Source organism: Otolemur garnettii, unplaced genomic scaffold (genome assembly GCF_000181295.1).
Source record: "Otolemur garnettii isolate 467f Iridium unplaced genomic scaffold, OtoGar3 scaffold00151, whole genome shotgun sequence".
Classification (NCBI taxonomy): Eukaryota; Metazoa; Chordata; class Mammalia; order Primates; family Galagidae; genus Otolemur; species Otolemur garnettii.
In genome coordinates, this window is record NW_003852546.1 from 3,823,527 (window position 1) to 3,837,212 (window position 13,686).

Below are 13,686 nucleotides of genomic sequence, written 5' to 3' on the forward strand. Positions count from 1 at the left end.
GGGGAAATATATGAGAAGACCCCTCTTTACCTTTGACAGGAAGCTGTAAGACGCTGCGGAATCTTGGAGATGAACAGAGTAGCAAACTCCATGATGGCAAATCTGTTTCATGGACCCCTTCAAATATTTGTGAAACTTGACGTTGCCGAGTCCTGCGGCTGCGTAATGAATTATTATTTGATTTAAAAAGATTGCCTCCATGAAGTGTATTGTGTTGACTATGAAACGCCTACCGTTCTTTAGAAGGTGCCTCATAGCTCACTTTTTGCTTGCCTCGACTACACGGTACTAGTCAGCATGTCACCTGGGTGGGACGGGGACGCAGCACTTGTGAACTTCTTTCTTCTTCTCAAAACCAGTTGTTGTGGTTTTGCTCGTGAGTGCCACTTTCACGACTGAACGAGGCACTACCCTCATTCATATCATTAGTCATTATTCTCCTTAACAGTACATTTTCGCTTTGCTGCTTTACAAATGAAATACTTTAATTGTACCTTACAATGAAATACTTTAATTTGCCTGGATCTGAAAATAGAAGCTCCACACATGTAATGAACTTTGACCTCGTACCAGGCAGTCTGCTGGGTTATCTCACTTTATCCATGTGTAATCATTAATAATGATGCTTCGACCTGTGTTTTTCTCCTTGAAGAAAACCGACAACTGGGGAGACCCATGACTTTCATTGGTGGGAGTAGCAGAGCCGGGAGTCAGGCATGCCCACATCTTCCGTCTCCCGGGACCTTTCTGTGGAGTGTTTGCTAAGGAATGAAGGCAAATGGGATTTTTTTTTTCTCTCTTGGAATTAAAACCATGCAGTAGAAGGTGTATGGGATGGGTAGAAAGGCAAATCTGGGTTCCACTTATACTCCTGCTAGACCCTAGATGGCTTTTGGGGAGTTGCCCTTAAGAAAAATGGGGTTGACCAGAGCTCCCTCTCCCATGTCTGTTATGCTAGAAACCCATGTGTGCCCAGGATGGGCTGCATCAAAGTCAGCTATTCTTATCTCTGTCTTTTCTCCAGTTGGTCTCCATTTCTTTCAGGGTGGGAGCTATCTAAGGAGGTGATTGATGGCTTTCCTGATGGCACAGCGGATCAGTGAGCCTATAGGGTTGGGGGTAGGGGGTGGGCGGTTCTTTCTGGTTTGCCAGCATCACCCTCTGTAGGAAAAGAGGAAGAGACAGCCATGCCTTTCAAGCTGAGATGCAGGCATTGGAAGAGGGGTTTGCAGGAGATAAATCAAAGAAAATTGCCTAGAATTGATACAAACGAAATTTGAGTTTAACAAGTGCCAGGGTGCTGAGGCGGGATCTGTGTTCCTTTCACTGAAACACAATTACTAAGCCTGGAAGGGGGGCTGGCAGTGTCTCGGCAGACTCTTGAGGCACACACAGGTGCTCTAATTTCATTCTGATGATGGGGCGGCGACTCTCAGCCTGTCCCAAAGGCAGAGTGCTAGGTAGTCAGTCAACGTGGCTTCTTTCTCACCATATATCCTTTATTAAAAGGACCATCTATCAAGTCCTACTCATAAATCAGGTGTAAGTTTCACCAGGCACTTGATTCCCTGCAGCAACTCGACCTCCATGACAGCCCCCCAAAGATGACCTCATCGTTTCTATTTTATAGATGCAACAACTTGGTGAGAGAGGTTAAACCACTTCCCCAGGGTCACACAGCTATTCGGGAAAGAGCTGGTGTACCCAGCACCTCGTCCAGGGGCAGCATCCTTGGAGTTTCAGACTGTGCTGTCTCATCACAGGACATAAATTGCCACAGCTGTACTGCTTGTTAGATTCTCCCGAAATACGCTTCTGGCTGTCCTGTGAAAGCCAGTGATTCAAAGATCTGTGCCAAAGGATCATCATAAATCCTGTTTAGACAGAGAAATCCCTAAAGGAAGAAGGGTTCTTTGGAGCGGTCCACAGCCTTGAGCAATAGTATTCCGGAAGAGGACAATTTGCAGCGTGAGTGAGAGTCTAGAGGCCTATTGACATGGCAGGGACACAGATGGTCCCATAAGTAGGATTTGAAGAGAAGAGCCCCCCTCACCCCACATGGAGAGTCGGAAAAGGGCTTTAGGACATTGTCTTAGAGGCCACCGCCACATGCAGCTTCCTCTAATCCTCTGCCTGAGTTGCTGTGTCTCTTTCAGACAAGAAAGGTTGTCTGATATTGTGTCCCCTCCCATGGTGACAATTAAAGGCAGGACTCATAGCCGTTGCTTTCAGCCTGTTTTCCCTCATTTCTCTAATGTAGTCTGGCTGGCAGACCAGGCTGGCAGTGCACACCCCCAACTGGTGGGGCCACAAGCAGATTATCAATCACTCAAGCTCTTCCTTCTGTGGACTCGGCCTGCTGACACCAGGCTGTTCCATGTGTAGGACACAGTGCCATGTGCTAGAAAGTATATGAGTTGAGGGAGGAGAGAGAAGGGGGTATATGTGTCTGTGTCTGTGTGTGTGTGTGTGTAGAAGTCCTGTCTCCCTTTATAAAGAATATTCCCAAGGACATGTATTTCATTAAAAATACATTAACCCTTTCTTCCACCCAAGTATGGAAGATGACTCAACATTGTCCTCACAATGTTTGCGTTATTCTGTGCAGTAACTGGGAAGAAAGACCTCACAAAGAGAAATACTAAGGCCAGGCAGTGGCTCATGCCTGTAATCCCAGCTCTCTGGGAAACCAAGGCAGGTGGATTGCTTGAGCTCAGGAGTCCAGATCAGCCTGAGCAAGAGCAAGAGCAAGACCCTGTCTCTACAAAAATTAGAAAACTTAGCTCTATCTAGTGGTGCATGCCTATAATCCCAGCCACTTGGGAGGCAAGAGGATTGTTAAAGCCTGAGAGTTTGAGGTTGCTGTGAGCTATGAGGCTACCACACTCTACCAAAGGTGACAAAAAACAAAACAAAACAAAACAAAACACTACGTTGAGTACAGGTCTTTATTACAACTCAAACATTTTCTATTTCTTTTTGTTAAATTCTTCCTACTCATTTTTCTTTGCTCTCACCTGCCCCCTTCTTTCTTTCTGTCTCTATATGTACACACACACACACACAAATGTGTGTTCTCTCGCTCTCTCTGTCAATCTGCTTGGACTTGGAATTAGGGAAAATCACAAACAAAGGTCCACTCATAGGAGCTTCTTATAAATGTTTGTTTTCTTATGTGCTTTTTTTGGAATTAGAAAAAATAATGCCACAGCTTGTGTGTTATACATGTGCATATGTATTTTTCACTTGTGCCTGTGAATTATCTCACAGCAAATATCCCATAGGGGGAACACTATTAGGATAACATTCTATATAGAATAACTAAGGTTCAGAGAAGCTAAGGCACTTGCCTGAGGTCACACAGCCAGCATGTGATAGGGCCTTCCTCTTAATCCCACGTTTCTCAATCCAAAGCTATAAACTCATCCTCCTCCGTGGGTCCTTCTTGGAAGACAGAGACAGTTCACACAGGTGTATTGAACCGGCACTGTTTTCTTTACTCTCATCAGCAACTTGCTCCCTTTGGCGCCTGGGTGTTTTTGCAGTGCTAACTGATGCATAGCCCTGTCCTCTGTGGCATTCCTAGCCCTGCTTTCCGCAGCCAGGCGAAGGAACAAGGGATATAGAAAGTTAAATGAACTCCCCAAAGGGCAGCCACCAGGAGTCAATAGGTTCCCACTTTATTCTATTTGTTTGATTTAGAACAAAACAAAACAACAAATGTTCCCCGCCTCTGGGTCCAAGGGTTTAGCCTGAGATTAACAACAGCGGTTCCCATGAATAATGAAAGAGTTTCCAAGTTGTCTGAAAACAACCAAGACATCAAAGAGACACACCAAAATGCAGCTCAGGTGTTCACTGAGCATCCGCTTCTTCCAAGGCCTTGCTCCTCGGGGCACTGTCAGTGGAGCAGCGGGATCCCAGCCATCTCCTGGACACCTGTCAGATACACGGGACCTCAGCCCTCTTCCCTCCAGATCCATAAAGCAGAATCTGCATTTTAATCAGGTGCCCAGGTGACTTGCATGGCCCAGTGCCAGAAGCACCCTTTGAAGGGGTGGAATGGGGTGAGTCACTAATCCAAGGTCCAAAATTTAAGAATATGCCTAAAAGTGCAGTGACCAACATTTAATAAAATATTTAATGTAACACTTTTTAAAAAGTACCTGAACAACTGCAATCTTTTTTCCCCCTTCTAGATCTTTTAGGGAGAGGGCAGGAAAAGCTGGTGGAGATCTGGGAGCTTTGGTTTCTTATTTTCTGTAAATACTCTAAATTTGGTCCCTGTACCTATATAGTATTGGATTTTCATTAACTGTGGTTATGCACAAAGAATGTAGCCTCATAACCTGAGCATTTAAGCTCCAAGGTCACTTCAGCCGGCTAACATAGATCACAAAAACGATGATGATAATGATCAGAGTAGGGAACCTTTATTTCAGGGCGAGCGATGTGTTAAGGGCATTACATGAATTAATATATTTAAATTTTTACAGGAAACCCTATGTGGGAGGTACCATTTAATTTTCATCTTCAGAGAAAAGGAGGTGGAGGTAGGCAGAGGTTTGCTAACTTGCTAAGGTTATCCTGCCCTCTTTACCACGGTGCAGTCTACAATATAATAGTGTAAAATGGATTTGCTATGTATTCAAGGCTCTAAAGCAAATGCACAATCCCTTTCTTCAATGTATATTCTGTTGCCACCTGTCTTTTTAGTCTGAAAATCTGTCCCTTTATATATTTTTATATCAAAATTCTCCTTAAAACAATGAAATGAGGATCATAGATGATGGCAGTTGCTTTTTCTAAGAAAAGGCTCATGACATTTTGGCTGCTATTTTATTTTTTAATTTGGGCAAGGAGAGGGGGGGAGAAGATGCTGTTAGTTTAAGGGAAGACAAATAGTTCCAGGTGTTCCCTGCTGTGTTGGGGCCCTGCAGACACTGTGGGCTGGGGGCGCCCTGAGCCCCATCCCTGTCCGACTTGGCTTCTGCTCTGGCTGCCCTGCAGCGGCCACTGCGCTCGCCTCCCTTGCTTGTGCCTGCCGGTCATTAGCAGTGGGTGTGTGTCTCTCCACAGTGGCTCATTCACAGGGCTGCTGGCAGTGCCAGGGATCGCAGGCCGCCTCTCCGGCTGTCTAGAACAAAGCTGGGCTGAGCCCTCTCACGGCCCGGTGGCCCTTGGTGTCCCCACATGAGGTGTCCTGAGATCGAAGAGAAAAGGTTCTTCTTCGAGATGGCATCGTCATGGCTGGGTCCTGCTTCTCAAGGAAGACTCTAGGCGTCCAAGCTCTGCACCGTGACCTTCATGATGGTGGAGTGAGTAGGCACCAGATTCAACAAGCCTGGCCTCTCCATCTGCCAGCCTGAACGCAGGTGCCAGTTACCCGGCCCAGCACGAAAGAGGGATGGGGACGGTGGCACAGAGGACCTGGCCAAGGGGCCAGCCTTTGTGGACACAAGCTTTACGTTGGCAGAGTCGTTTTATTTATGTCCGTGCCCCTGCGGTAACAGCTGCCGATCCTGTGCGCATTCCCTGTTTCTGCGCTTTCTGCTCAGATTGTGATCTTCCTTTGATTCAGGGTTTGTGTTTATTCCAGGCTGCTCGCTGCTGCCAGAGCCGCAGCTCAACGGCTTGGCCTGGACTGTGGATCCTCATGTCAGGGGGTTTCTGAAAGTTTGTTCTGGGCTATCTGTGAGAGCGGTGGCGTGGATTAGATCCCACTGCCAGATTGTGGAGTCTGGGGACACGCGCTCGGGGCACTATTTCCATCTTCTGTCTTTGTCTGGCCTCCTCCTCATTAAATCTTCCTGGGTCTGTGGACTTGACTACCAATTGGCGGCTGACCTAGTTACAGAGAGCCACTACGTAACCCCTTGCTCATCGTGACAAATGGATCGTAACAGTTTGTTCCTTGCGATTCCAAGTGGCCTCTGTTATTTTTGAGTCATTCTGACCTCCTTGGCGTGCGTGCACGTGGATGCGTATGCACGCATGTGTGAGTTTACCTACGCGTTCGTGCAAGTGTGATTTTGCGTGTACGTGTGTATGTGAATGTTACGCCTCTCTCTAATGAAGCTAGCATTTTCCGTTGTCTTGTGGGGACTTTGCCTTTGGAAAGCAGTCCCGTGGCTTTGTGTGCAATAGTTAATGGGTTTGCCGGTTTTCCAAACTTGACCTCCTTTCATTTTCCGCTGGGAGCGCTTTCTCTCGAGCAGCTTCTCACATTTTCTGCTCTTGGTGTCAGCTCTGTTTGCCTGTCTCCTGCCAAAGGGCACTGAGAAGTTACTCAAAGAACCTTTTGAACTGTTCGTTCAGCGAATGAAGAGTCCAGCCAGGACAGTTACGAGGACAGCACAGACCTCTGATTGGCCCCGGCCTCGCGTTGCTGGGCCGTGACTCATGCATTTGGCTCGTGCCTCTGCTGATCTCACAAGCCGTGGGGGAGGGTGTGTCTTTTCTTTTCTTCTTCTCTTTTTTTTTTTTTTTTTTTAAGTGCATCCCGGAGTCTATGACCTTTTCATCTGCATCTTACCTTGCATTTTGAAATACACACTCCCCAAACAAATTGCATTTATAAAGTGATAACCAATTCTTTTACCCACTTTTAATTAATCATACCTAATTGCCAATCAGAGCGTCTCATCAGTATGAGTTAATCAGAGTTAACATTTACTTATTACTGAGCACTTTCTATGTGTCTGACCTACACCAGGTGCTGGGAACGGGAAAATGAGTAAGATTCAGTCTTTGCAGAGATTTCCAATGCATAATAATATTCTTGTTAACTCATTTTAATTTGGGTAAAATTCATGGAGCTTCCACTGTGGGTTTGGAGCGGTGCCAGGTGCCTTCTGCATGTGCCCGCCTTTCATCTTCAGAACAATCCTGTGAGTTTGACATCAGAGTTGCCATTTTTTAGGTGTGGAAACTGCGGCTTGTAGAGTTGAGTTGGGTTTCTGGCTGAAAGTCACACATTTAATGACAAGGTAGGGATTTGAACCTAGGATCATCAGACTCTCAAACTTCCACCCGGGAGATTATAGGCACCTGCTGCCCACATTCCTTTCTTCTCTTTCTTGGTGGATAAAGGTTTATGTTTTGGGCCACGAGGCATGCCCTGTTGTGCTCTTTCTTTGTTCCATGGCTTCTGGTAAATGTGAGGTCTGTGGAAACACTGGGTACAAACAAGTTTGTTGCCCGTAGAACAGCGAAGCTTCTCACTTTCTAAGATAGTAAGCTTACTCATCTTCTGATTGATCATATGGGCTAACTGAGGCTGTGAGTGGCAAAAAGGCTTTCCCGTAGTCACCCAATGGCAGGGCCTGGACTTGGACTCAGCAGCCCCGATCTGCAGGTGAGTTGGGCCATTTTCCAGTTTATTCTGAGCAAGGTGGCAAATCTCCTGGGTAATTCTATCCAGGTGTGAGGTCAGAAGCCACAGTTAGATACAGTGCCAGCTCATTAGTGGCGAGGGTGCTAGCTTTGTCATCCTCTGTCCCTCCTTCCCAGCGCAGTCCCAGCTGTGTGGTTGGCGGTCAGCTGATGTGGGCTGGATGAGTGAACTGGGGGAGATGAAGGGCGTCTCCAGGGAGAACCTTCTCCTGCTCATGCTAGCGCTTTGGTAGTTGCTTACCTCCCTTCTTGGATTCTCCTACCAACGGAGGATATTTTAGACTCAAATTGATGGCATCAATATTTAATTTGACACTTCGATGATTCAGTCGTTTCACATAGGAAACTATTTTCCTGTTTCTATTTTGCAATAAATTGGCTTGCTCTTTCTTTTGGTATCTCTGGCCAGAGTAGTTTTTTTTTTTTTCTCCTGTCTGTATAAAAAAGTAGTAGAGAGTACTCAGAGATCATTACCCCTAGCTCACTTTGCATCGAGCCAACTTAAGTATCTGCGCAGCAAAAGAGATACTTCATGTTGCATGATGAGACCTTATGAGATTACAAATTTGGTTCTAGAACCAATAACACTTTGGGCAGTATATAAGAAATGAAGAGAAAGGGGAAAATTCATCTGTGGTTCATTCATTCTGACATATAAATCTCGTCCTTCTTTTGTTCTTTCCTTTCAGTATTCAACTTAGGGATATTTTTGCACTATTGTTATTGAGATTTCATTTTGTAATAAATCATGCTGCGGTAGTCCAAAGTATTAGTCCTTGTTTCTTTACGATCGCAGAAGTGTAACTTTGGGAGAAGCTCGTCCTTCCAGGCAGGACGTATACTGTGTTTGACTTAAACATCCTCCTGTTACAGCAAGACCGACAATTCTGACTGTATGTGAAGAGAAGTAGGTGAATCTTGTCTGCCATCTGTGAAATTTAATGGGATTACTGAAAGAATTGCACCACCTAAAAGGTCATTACTTCAAGTTGGTTACTCTAGTTGGAGTTAGCCTGTAAATCTCGAATGCTCCATTTTCCTCATGAAATTAGAATACTTGAAACCTACATCGGCAGGTCTAAAATTAGTTCATGTCAGAATTGTATTATTTCTTGTTATTTTGCTATATTTTATAATTTAAATAAGTAAGATCATGTTGGAAGCCAGCATCTTTCTTTACTGCTGTGAGCATTGTTCTCATTTCTGGGAATGGGTGACATTTAAACTGAGGACAAAAGAAGCAATAGAAAAAGTACAATTAACTGCTTAGGAAAGCTAAGCTGGTCTTTAACGTTTCTTCAGGAAAAGCAACTAGAAAGGCAGAAAACTGTTCAAGTCCGTCCATTTGCTCACTTTCAGGTCCAACCTGTTAGGATTAGTCCTTTAATGAGGTTAGAGGGTTTTAGGTAATGAGTCTTCAGAAACGATCTGGTAATGAGCTGCCTTCCTAGGAAGGTTGAGAGAGCTTTCATTAACCCCCTTTGCATCATGATTTGGCAAGGTCACTAGAGAGAGTCTTCTTAAGGACGCTAAAAATAGTCTCATAGATCCAATCATGTCCTCATCTCTCCTATTTTAAATTCTTTAGTAATGTCTTATTTGGGGGTTCTCTTCATTCTTCTCATCCACTTGCCTCCTCTGGAATGCTGCATTTGTTCTGGAGGAGGCACTGTCCCCCAGGGTGTTGGGAAAGAGAAGGGAGGCAGGAAAGTTTTAGGACCCTCCCTCATCTGACTACCTTACCTGCCGGTTCCCTGTCCTTCCTCCCACCCTCCTCCATCTCATCCTTCCTCCTTCCCTCTCTCTCTCGTTTTCAGCCCCCTTTTTCCTTCTCTCCCTCTCTCCTTCCCTCCCTCCTTCCCTACTGTCTCCTTAACATGGCTCTCAATTCTACATGCTTAGCTCCGCAAAGAGACTGATACACAAAATGCTTGATATGTAACTATTAAATAAGTGAATGGATGAGTGAGTGGATGAATGAATGATCAGGGCTGTGGAGAAGGCAGCATTCCAGAAGGAATGGGGGATCTTCCTCCCTTGAAATCACATTCTACTACTGTGCTAATCCCCCTCCCTTTTCACGCCCCTGTACGCCCCTTCTTCCAAATCTGCAATCTGTTTGCTTCATGTCCTATGCGTAGGCTTAGGGCTTCATCGTCTGATGTTTTTTACATCTGCACACATCTAAGCATGTACATCTGTTCAGAATGAGGCTCTATAAAAATTCATAGAAGGCATTTAACGCCTGGATTCATTGTTTCTATTTTTTCCCCTCTTGATTCCATGGATTTTATGCAGATTTTTATAAACAGAATCATTTCCCCACACCCTGGAATGTATAGAATGGGAAAAGTAGAGCATTTATTGATGAAATAGAAGAATGTGGAAAGTGGTAGGGATCTGAGAAACGTCCCTCCACCTCCCCATTCATCTCTCCCCACCCCACCTCAGCCTCTGCAGCAGCCTGCCGGATACCCCGGGAATCCTCAGTCTTGCTAAGAACAGTTATTAAAAATCACGGGGTTAGACCGCTGCTGAATTTCCAGAGGAGACTCTGTATCCTCCGTGGGCCAGCGCTGTCCCATGATGCCCAGCAATTCCATTTCTACTTTGTTTCCCTAAGGATGCCACTTGTTTACCTTACACGGAGTCATCTTTGTGAGAACCAATGGGATCAATAATGTGCTGGCATCAGTTTTCTGGAGTGGCTGTGATCCAAATGCGGAACAGTTTGAATGTCATGGGCACCATGGTTCTGTGCCGCTCACATGTCCCTGTCCCTTTGATTGATGCAGCCGTTGCAACCTGCAGAATGTGACTTCATAGGTCACGCTTTGCTTCTGCACTTCCGTCTACATTATTTCATGCCCTCATTTCTCCTTACCAAGTGTTTTCATTATGTAAAAAGTATTACATGTTTCTGTACTGTGTATAATCATTCCTTATAGGTGGCCTTAATATCCCTTTGGTATAAAGCAGTGCTTTAGTGAAATGCATAATGTGACTCACAAGGTTAGGTACCAGGTGGGGTGTGGGCTCAGTGGATGGGTCTTTAACCTAGTTTCATCCTCGTGAAGACCTAGTTTCCTGGAGAGATATTAGACTCCGCTCCCTCCTCTGTCACTCGGTGGGGATTGGCATTTGACTCTCTGTCCTTGGAAGAGAACTGCCATCATTTCTTGCAGTCCCCTCTCATACCTGCCCTGGCAGGTGATACTGATGAAGATCTGAACCAAGATCCCAGGAAGCTCCAGGCAGGATCTGTGGCCACTGAGTTGCTTCCCCCTCAGTGCCACAGTCTCCCCGTATGTAAAGTAACTGTGGGGTGTTGGATCTGTGTCCCCCACCCTCAGTCACTTAAATTTTGTCTTCAACAATATCTGGGTATCCCCCACACTGTTATTTATTAATACTGTCTTTCCTTTTCACACATTTTGCTTGTTGCTTTTCTTTATTTTGGGAGAAAATTATATCCCCATCATGGATGACAAACCAGTACCTCTAGCTATAAATATTAAGCAGCCCCCTCCAAAGAAACCTAAGATATAATTAATAGGAAACAATATAACTGAATCCACTCTGAGCCTAAGACTGCTTTTTCTTTGTTAAAATAAAGTTCAGCAATCATGGCAAATAGAGACTTTCTCTTTGCTAAGATCAGGAGTGAAAGAGAATTGGAAAGGCATTTCTCTATTTCATTGTCATCTTCTGCCAATAATAGTTATGGCATTTGGTTGGTCTCTGTTTTATCAGGCACTGCACTAATTTCTTTATAATAAGTCTTTGCAATAGGACACTGATAATTTTTTGACGGTGATGTTGACTACTTTTTAGTGAACAGCAGATACTATGTATATGCTGGAAATGATAGCGTAATTCACACATGTTGTCTCATTTGTCCTGGCCGCAGCTCTATGAAGGGTTAGGATACCCATTTCATAGGTAAGGACATAGAATTCTCAGTCACAGAGCTGAGGAATCAGAGAGGCCCGGCTGAGAAGCAGCCTGCTGGCATCAGAGTGCCTCACCCACACCAGTCGGGATCACATCCCCTGGTAAGGACTGTGTAACTCCACAGTGTGGCCTCTCTGTGTCCCCTCTGCTTGATGAGTGATGTGACGTTTGATTTGGTTCCTGGACAGAGTCTTCTGTGGCAACCCCTTGTCAGGGATTCTGAAACCCAGATGAGCCTTCGCATCACCCTGTGAGTGACCCCTCCTCTTGCCCTCAAAGTCTCCTACACATGTGATGTCCCCTTAAAGACTGCCTTCATCATGGTACCCCAGTGGACCCATACATCACAGACTCATGCCGGGCACTGGAGAGGCACCAGCAGTTAGGAGACTGTGCCCCAATGTGTGGTCAGAGCATGGATGCAGAGAGGCGGGGTCCTAGCCAGGGAGCTGATTATTCCAATTACTAATCTTCTGTAATCTCAGAGTGAAAAAGAACCTCACCATCCATCAGATCTACCCTGGAACCTAATGCAAATTCAAATACTGACTAATAAGAAGTGTGGCTGAAATATTCCCGTAGATGAATAATTAACTGGAGAGTGTGTATGTGTGTGTGTGTATGTGTGTGTGTTAACACACATCCCCATACTCTCTGTATATACCATACAGTTGCAAACACCGAGACAAGAGAGCACACACACACAAAAATCTGTTTCAAAATCCAGCCTGATTTTCTTGGCTGAAGCTGTAAAGTAGAGAAATAAATGATGAATATTGCAGAAGAAAACCTCCCCAAACCTTTGAGCCTCTGATTTGCATACACACTTCATTCATGCACAAACCAGATCATTTGTCTCTTTTTTTCACATTCGTGACTCTAGTCCAGGCTGGTGACACAGCTCAACTCCACACAACTGTTGAACATGTTTTTTATTTTTTAATGTTTATTTCACTCTCAGTTATTAATAATGGAATTATTAAAAAGAACCATTCAAGGAACTTAGAAAATGAAAAGGAAAACAAAGGGGTACCTAGATCTTTGAGGGTGTGCGTGTGCTTGTGTGCGTGACTTGAAGGGACATCCTTCTATGGGCGCATTAGATTCTCCATCCTGGCAAGTGACTTTGCCCAAGATCTTCAAAAATGTCAAAATGTGTACATGCCAGTGAAGTGCAGCAAACTGAAACTGGAACAGTTTAACTGGGGGCTCCCCCCACCGCCCCTGAATGCGGCCAGTGTACTCAGTGAGGTGTGAGGAACGCCGCTTGGCTCCCTGCCCGGCTCTCGTCAGCCCCACTGTGGCCCAACTCAAATTTGTGCCTGAACAAAATCACAGTCCTGGCTCACTGCAGCGCTTCCGAAGCACTTGCACATAGGTCAGGCCACACCATCAGGGCTTCGCGTCTGTACTTAACTAACTCATTTGTTCAAAAGCTACCTTGGAGCATTTAGTCTGTGCCTCTGCAGCCCTGACAGACCATGGGCAGGACGGACAGGGTGGCTGCTGCTGGTCCCTGTGAAGCTGGCAGACGGTTTGAGTTTGCACTGCTTGTGTCTTCGGAATAAGTGTCTGAGAAGAGATAAAGAGCAAAATGACATTTTTTCTTCTTAACTTGATTTTGCATTGCAAAGGGACATGCCCTCTTAATTTTGAGAAATCTTGTTTTGTTTCTTTCTGAGCATAATGGCCCCAGAGAGAGGTGTCTCCTATTGCGTCACAAATCCATCATTAGTGCCACGGACAGTGCAATTTGCTTCCTTTACTGTGTGTGAAATGTAGTACTGGGTTGTGACTGTTTCTGGTGCATGGTAACAACTCGGCAAGGTGTGTGTGTGTGTGTGTGTGTGTGTGTGTGCCTGGGTGTGTGTGTTTGCAATACTTCTCTGACTTTGTGACTATTGGGAATCGCATATTCCAGAAGTGTGCAAATAAGTTCATTCCTTGGCTGTCTGGAAGTTGCCCAGATTTGATAACGTTGAAGATACTGTCTCAGGCCTGGGGTGTGGTCAAAGGTTCTTATCATTCTTCAGCACATTTGTGGATTCTCCTTTGATGTGGGTGGCTCCTCCCTCTGACCAGTTCCTTTTACATCGTTAGGCCACTTCCCTAAATGAGTGCCCTTTTTTATATCTGAAGAATGCAATTGAGTATAGCATGTTAGGTGAATTGCTATAGATTCAAACTGCCTGTGCTTGAATCCTGGCTTCACTGGTGAGTAGCTTTGCGATTGAGGCAACGTTACACATCCTTTTTATACCTCAGTTTCCTAGTTATGAAACAAAGCCAACCACAATACCAGACTTACAAGGCTAAATTCTAGGGGAGGACTTAGCC

General features: G+C 45.2%; 1 protein-coding gene across 2 annotated transcripts in view; it reads left to right on the forward strand.

Moving 5' to 3' along the window:
• CDH11 (cadherin 11) overlaps nt 1-13,686 on the forward strand; it is a 160,961-nt gene that overhangs the window by 42,360 nt on the left and 104,915 nt on the right. The gene's annotated exons all lie outside the window — the stretch shown is intronic.